The following is a 7,008-nucleotide window of genomic DNA, read 5'->3' as shown; positions in this document are numbered from 1 at the left end:
GGACAGAGAAACCCAATAAAAGCAAATCCGCGCCTGGCCGCTGCCCCCGTCCTTGGGAAAGTCTACACCTGTTGGCAGAGGTGGGCACTGCGACGTGTACTGTACAGAAGGGAACAGCGGAGTCAGACAGAAGCTTGGCCAGTTCACAACCCAAGTGGGCCCTGAGAGTTCGGATGAGAGGAAGAGTCTCAAGTCTCCGTGTAAATCAAAAGCTAGAGCCAGGCGTGAGTGGTGCCCACCTGTGACCCCAACACTCAGGAGGCCGAGGCAGGGGGACAACCACGAGTTCAAGCCCAGCCTGGTCTACATAGCGAGTTCAAGACCAGCCTGCACTACATAGCAAGAGCTTGTCTTGAAACAACAGCAACAAATCAAGCAAGCGATCAGTCCAAAGCCAGAAATGATTAAGCTTGGTCAGACAGTCATGTCAGGCGCTGAGAGTGGGTAAAGCGGGCCTCTGCCAGTCAGCGTTGTTCAGACCGTGAAGGAAAAGTTCCTTTTGTGACACTAGGGAAGGAACCCGGGCCCTTGCCCTGAGCCCCATCCTCAGCCCTTTCTTTCCTTTTTATTTTGAGACAGGGTCTTGTAAATCACTAAACTGCCCAGGCTGGGCTCAGACTTGCAGTCTGCTGGGATTCCAGTCGTGGGCCGCTGTGCCTGGCTAGGAAAAGTTCTTGAAGGAAGGGAAAGGTGCTGTCCCCAGGGAGCTCGGGGACAGGAGGAGGAGCTGCTGTGCAGCAAAACTGTCCTAAGGCAGAGCCTCCTCCAGAGCAAGGTCTTCCTGGCTTCAATTCTGTGATGGCTGAGAGAGGATAGGAAACTGCAGAAGAAAAGTCCCTAAGTTGAGTCTCTTCCATGTGAGAATTTAAAAAATTTTTGCCAAATCTCATGGAGTTTACTTTTCGCTTTGCTGCTGTCCAAGGAACTATTAGGTAGATGTGACTGTTGGGGTGTTAGTTTGTAGTTCCTTCCCCTTGCTGGAGGCACAGAGCTGTCGCAGCACCTTCCTGGGATGACCCTTCACCCCCACCTCACAGTGCCACCACTGGGTCACATCGCAGGGCTTGGTGGCCCCAGTTTCCAAACAAGTCCCACTGCCAGTGTAGAAATGGCCTTGGACACAGACATGGATACTTGCAAGTGGTAGAGAAGACCGGGTAGGCTATCATAATGGAATAAAGAAGTTTTTGGGGGGAAAAAAAAGAAAAAAGAAAACGAATAGCCAGGCATGGTGCTGCCGGCCTGTAATCCCGATACTCGGGAGGCTGAGGCAGGAGGGTCGCCGCAAGTTCTGAATTACATAGCGAGACCCTGGCTCAAAAAAACTGAATAAATAAAACATTAGCGTTTCAAAATGCAATCAATATTGAAATGTTTATACTGTTTTGGTACTATCTTTGAAATCCAGTGTACATTTTATTTTTTCTTTTAGAGACGGGGTCTCAATATGTAGTTTGGCTGGCCTTGAACTCTCACCGATCCTCTGCCTCAGCCTCCTGAGTTCTGAGATTACAGGCAGGTACCACCACATCCAGCTCTGCAATCCAGTGGACATTTGATACCTGGAGCACATCTCGCTTTGGATGAACCCTTCCCCAGCACCTAAAGATCTCCTGTGCCTGGAGGCTACCATGCGTAGCAGTGCTGGCCTAGGTGCTACCTAGAGCCAGGGAGCTGGGCTGATGTCACGGAGGAACAAGCAGAGATAGAGAAAAGAGGACCTGAGTAGAGAGCATCTACACAGAAGAAGAGGAAACGGAGGCCTCAGGAGGGAGGCCTAGTTTGGGGCCAAGTGGGTCCCAAGGCGTCTGTGGGTTCTCCCAGGCTGTATGCAGGCTGAGTGTCCCTTACCTGAAATACTGGGGACTAGAAATGTTTCCTGTGTCCGAGTGGATTTGGATTATTTGCTCGGACAACCAGTTGAGCATCCCCAATCTGAAAATCTGAATTCCGAAAAGCCATGAGAAAGTCCTGGATTTCAGATGAGGGACCTTAGCCTGTATCTACCCAGCAGACTGTGCGTCAGGCTGACCTTGACTCTTCCGGGGAAGGGAAAAGGAACTTCTTTATCCCTGGCTTGCTGGAGGCCTCCACCCAGTGAGGGTCACTTTCTCTCCTCAGATGGGCCTCTGCTGGAAAAACTGGTGAACGTTAGGGAGCAAGTGATCAAGGAATTCAAGAAAGTTTTAAGATCCTGTGAATTAAAAGGTGCAGCGTGCTCTCCACCGAGCCCGTCTCTCTTTCCCCACTGACCCCTTTATGCCACTTTTTCCTCCCACATTTCTTCCTCCCCTCCCTTGGGACTCAGCCTTCATCTCTCCCAGTATTCCTAGCTCTCCTTCCTGAAAGTCATGCTCACCCCTCTCCTGGTCCCTCCCCAAGTGAATTCTCAAGTGCTGTCCTGACTTCACCCACTTCTGCTCTTTGCTCTTGCAGCCTGTGATCACAAAATTTGCCGCGAGTCCTGGATTTATCGTCTATCCCTCCCTTATCTGCTCTCATCCACTGTGTCATAACACGTATTCCACTGGGCACTTCCCCTCCCCCAAAGCCATAGTACGGAGGAATTCGCCTTTGTGAGGCCTTATAAAAATGGCTGCAACCTGCAAATCGTGCCTTTGGATCCTCAGGATAGGATCGGGTAACATATTGCGTCAAATAACGTCTGGATGTTGCTCTCTCACCTAAATAGAGAGTCCAGTGACTTTTCCAAATAGCAACTCCGGGACTCCCTGCCCCCGTACCATACCTTCTAAACTTCCTTCAAAAGGAGAAAATAAATAGAAATTCACACTGGAAGTTGTATGGCCAAGCCCGGAAGTGATACATCCATTATGTCTCTCTCCATTGGTTAGAACTATGTCACATGGTTTCAACAAGGTCACATGGTTGCAAGGGAGCCTGGGAAATGTAGTCTTCCTCTGCACTGGAAGAGGAGCCAGATGAGGAAGGCATCGTGCCAAGTAGTCTTCCTCTGCACTGGAAGAGGAGCCAGATGAGGAAGGCATCGTGCCAGTCTCTCTCTGGGAGCTCAAAATTAAGCAAAGAAAAGAACAAACTCGGAATTACTAAATGTTTAATTACATGTCTACAGGTGGAATGTTGGGTCAACTGGAGTACTGCTACTCAACTCTTCAATAATTCTACAGTAATTATTTATGTGAACTGTCAGTGCATTGTGTTTACTCTGCTGCACTTTTGGGTCCCCCAAAGTGCAGGAGAGCCAAGAAGACCCCGTCTCCTCTTGCCCTTCTTCCTTTCCACCGCTTGCCAGTTCTCTGGATTGGCCCTCATCCTACTTCTTCCTTTCCCATTGTCTAGAGTTGCTCAAAGAAGAGGTCTTGGACTGGTTGCATTGCCAGAAAACCAGTCCCAAAGGTGTCAAAGCCAAGTGCTGCTTCGGTAAGCCTCGGGGGCAGGGGAAGCCCAGGGAGAGGTGTCTGAGGGCCGGACACCACCGTGCCCGGTGCCCTCGCCATTTGCTTACAGTGGCCCAGACGTGGCTTTCACATTCTGAAACCCACCGTCACTTCTGTTAAGTGGGAAGCACCTTCTGGAGCTTAACAGCACCCTCATATCACGATGGCAAGTGCTGGAAAAGACTTCATTCCTAGCCGTTGCTGTTCCCAGGACGCCCAGAAAGATGCGCTCCATTCATTCATCCGCTCAGAGAATGCACACAACGAGCCCACACTGACCCGTCCAGACTGGTGCGGTAGCAGCGCTGGGCCACTGGTGCCGCCCCTGCTCTCCGCCGCTCACCCCTGTCATTCAGATCTCAGACCTCTCAGAGCGGCCTCTCCCACCGGTCTGTAAAGACGCATTGTGACCAACCTGTGTCCACAACCTTCCACCTTGGCCTCACCTGTTTTGTTCTTTGCCAGAAGAGATCACAGACGTCAGGCAATTCCACCCATTCGTAGTGCTGCCTCTGAAAACAAGGGCGTCTTTTACATAACCACAGTGCCATTCCCGTATCCATCAAATCTAAGGATGATTCTGCAGTTGAAAAGAATTTAAGTCCCTCTATCAGCTCCCCTGTCAACAGATTTTTTTTTTTTCCAGGACTGGGGTTTGAACTCAGGACCTTATGCTTGCAAGGCAGGTGGCTGCACCACTGAGCTAAATCCCCAGCCCCACAACAGAATATTTTTCACAGCTGCTTTACTCAAATCAGGATTCAGTAAAAGGCACATAGCTCAGTTTAGGGTTTTCTATTTTATTCATTTATGTATCTGTCTATCATTATTTATCTATTTCTATTTATTTACTTTGGAGACAGGGTGTTGCTGTGGAGTCCAGGCTGGCCTCCACCTCACAGCGATCCTCCTGCCTCAGCCTCCTGAGTGCCGGGAATGCAGGTGTGCATCACCATGCCCCGCTTTCACTTTAGTTTTAGATCTAAGTTTCTCTTTCCATGTTTCCCCTTCTGTGATACTGGCTAGTTGAAGAGCAGCAGTAAGTCCTGAAGATTGGCCTGTTTTCAGACTCATCTGTCTTCTCTTCCGGATGGAGTTGAATAAGAAGTACTTTGAGCACCATATAGTGCCCTGCCCTGCGGACCAGCAGGATGGGAGATGTTTCCAGCAGAGTCACATTTTAATGGGGCACGGGGTTAGACTAGGCATTCTCACCTCCGCCTGCTGACACGCTCGTGCGCTGGGGGTGTCTGGTGCCGCCCCTGGCCCTGACCCATCTGATCCCAGCTGTGACCATCAGAAATGCGGGAGGCACCTCCGTGTGCCCCGGCCTGGGGGTGGGGGACTTTCTCGGATTTACGATGTAAGCTAGACATGAACAGATACACCGACTAATTCCAGAATGTAAAAAGTACCCTAAGGAAAATGGAAGCAAACTTAACAGAAAGTGTCGGGGGCAGCGCTATACTTGGTTACATTACAGAGTGCAGGGGCGGGTGCCCTCTCTGAAGACGTGAGCTTTGCGATCGGAAGGAAATGAGGGACAGGAACAGTGTGAATGACAAAGGGAACAGCATTGCAAAGATCAAATGTGAGGGAGCAGAAAGAGGAGAAGCGGATTGGCCGGGCTAGAGTGAGTGAAGGGAGAGAATGGGTGGAGAGCACTGGGGCAGCTCCAGTGTGGGCCGGGTCGCAGGGAACAGATGGATAGGTCGGCTTTGGGCTTCTTATTCAGAGATGGGAGCCTTGGAGCTGCCTGACTCCAATCACAGGCGGGACCTGCGCTTTTGTTGCGTCGCTGCTACCCTCTGGCGGCCGTATGAGGAAGTGCAGGGGATACCTCAGGGGTTCCCTTGAGAAAAGCAGGAGGCTGGACCAAGAAGGTCTCCACAGAGTGGATTGGGTTCTGGTTGTAGCCAGGACGATTTGCTGACAGAAGGAAAGCGCTGGGGGTGCAGGAGAGTGGAAGATGCAGGATGTACTCCCCTGGCTCCCTTCAGGGTGAAGGGAGGTGGGTAATGAAGGGTGGAGACCTGAGCCCCGCTTCCCCCACTGGCCCCGGTCCACGGGCGGCCCCGCGCAGCCCTGGAGTTCGAGATGATCGGCAAACGCCCGCGGACCCAGCGCCTGGTGGGCATCTTCATGGTCGTGTTTCCGGCTCTCTTCTTCTTCTTGGTCATCCTGATCTCGTGCATCATCCCTGCCCCTTCCCGGGTCTCCCGGGGCTTCCTGGGTCCCCTGAAGATGGCACCTCCCAGACGGGCCCCTTCGAGCTTCCCCGGTCACCTCGTTCTCTCTCTGTTTGTCCCTCCCTCCCAGTTCCCGTCCTTTCCATGTCACTCTTTCTCCTCTTTCCCCCACCCCGTCACTTCCCAAGACCCTCAGCGGTTTTCCCTTATTGACTGCTTCTTCCGTACCGAATACTACGTTAGATCTGGTAAATGTGTTGGTATAAGAACAGCCATCTTGGAAGTTTGCTTTCATGGTTACGTTCTCTTCACTGTGGTCGTCCTCACCTCCTCTCTCCCGCTCCAGGGTTTCCTGCCTCTGCCTGCTTGTGGCCCCCCAGCCCCTTGTCCGGCCCTTTCCTCCCCTTGCTGTTTTTCTCAGTCTCTGAATCCTCCTCCTCCTCCTCCGGTCACATCAGCCTCAGCTCCCTAAGACGTCAGTTCCTCCATATTCAGAGAAGGGATCATCCTGTCCCCTCGCGTGACAGCCAGGTACCAGTGGTCACACTTAACAGTGCTTGGCACGAGGTGGGTGAACACTCAGTGGTCAGCTCTCACCATGAGCTTTTCCCACTCTGTCTTCTGCTTCTCTCCTGACTCTCTCCATCCCTGCATATCTGTTCCCTAGAACGTCTGCAACCAGTGACCACATCTGGGTGTCTAAGAGCAACAGAAATTTATTCTCTGAGCTCTGGAGGCCAGAAATCCAAAGTCAGGGGCTGCGGGTCGGTTCCTTCCGGGGCCCCTGGGGGTGGATGCATATTCCATGCTGCCTCTGGCTGCCTGGTGGCTGCTGTGTCCTTGGCGTTCCTCAGCTCTGTCTCTGCCTCTGCCTTCACACAGTGTTTCTTTCTGTGTGAGTCCTGGGCTTCCTCTCCTTTCTCTTAGAAAGACAGCAGACTTTGGATTTGTGGCTCAGCCTAAATCCAAGATGGCCTTGTCTCACCTTAATTTAATTGCATCTGCAAAGACCCTATTTCCAAATAAGCTCACGTACACACGTTCTGAGAGCTGGGATTTGGCTAGATCTCCTGGAAGGGATACAGTTTACCTGCTACACTTGCTTCTCAACGTCTCTGTCCATTTCAGACTTCCTTTTCGCTTTGAATCTATATTCTTCTGTTCCCTCACTCCCAACGCCAGCTTTTCTCTCCTCCCTCCAGTACCTACATGGATTGGCTGAGAACTCAGAAACCCCTGATGTCAATGGCTGAGCCAAATCAGGCCAATGATTGGCAGGAAGTTTGAGGGAGGGTCATTCACCCTGGAAGGGCCTGAAATTCCTTCCTAACCTCCAGGCTTTTTTTTTTTTTCCTTTTCCTTTGACCAGGGCTTGTACATACGGCAAACCCGAAAACTTC

General features: G+C 51.6%; 1 long non-coding RNA gene across 2 annotated transcripts; it reads left to right on the top strand.

Moving 5' to 3' along the window:
- Positions 1–1,482: 1,482 nt before the first annotated feature.
- LOC104873821 lies at positions 1,483–4,196 on the top strand. 2 transcript variants are annotated; one of them, XR_783597.2, is made up of 3 exons: positions 1,483–2,208; positions 3,322–3,402; positions 3,541–4,196. It is a non-coding gene; the product is annotated as an uncharacterized LOC104873821 (long non-coding RNA). The 2 variants fall into 2 exon arrangements; XR_783598.2 differs by having other exon boundaries at positions 3,490–4,196.
- The last annotated feature ends 2,812 nt before the right edge of the window (positions 4,197–7,008 follow it).

This window comes from Fukomys damarensis, unplaced genomic scaffold (assembly GCF_012274545.1).
Source record: "Fukomys damarensis isolate Sample0158 unplaced genomic scaffold, DMR_v1.0_HiC HiC_scaffold_19, whole genome shotgun sequence".
Classification (NCBI taxonomy): Eukaryota; Metazoa; Chordata; class Mammalia; order Rodentia; family Bathyergidae; genus Fukomys; species Fukomys damarensis.
Note: the sequence above shows the minus strand (reverse complement) of the source record. Positions and strands in the feature narration are given on the sequence as shown.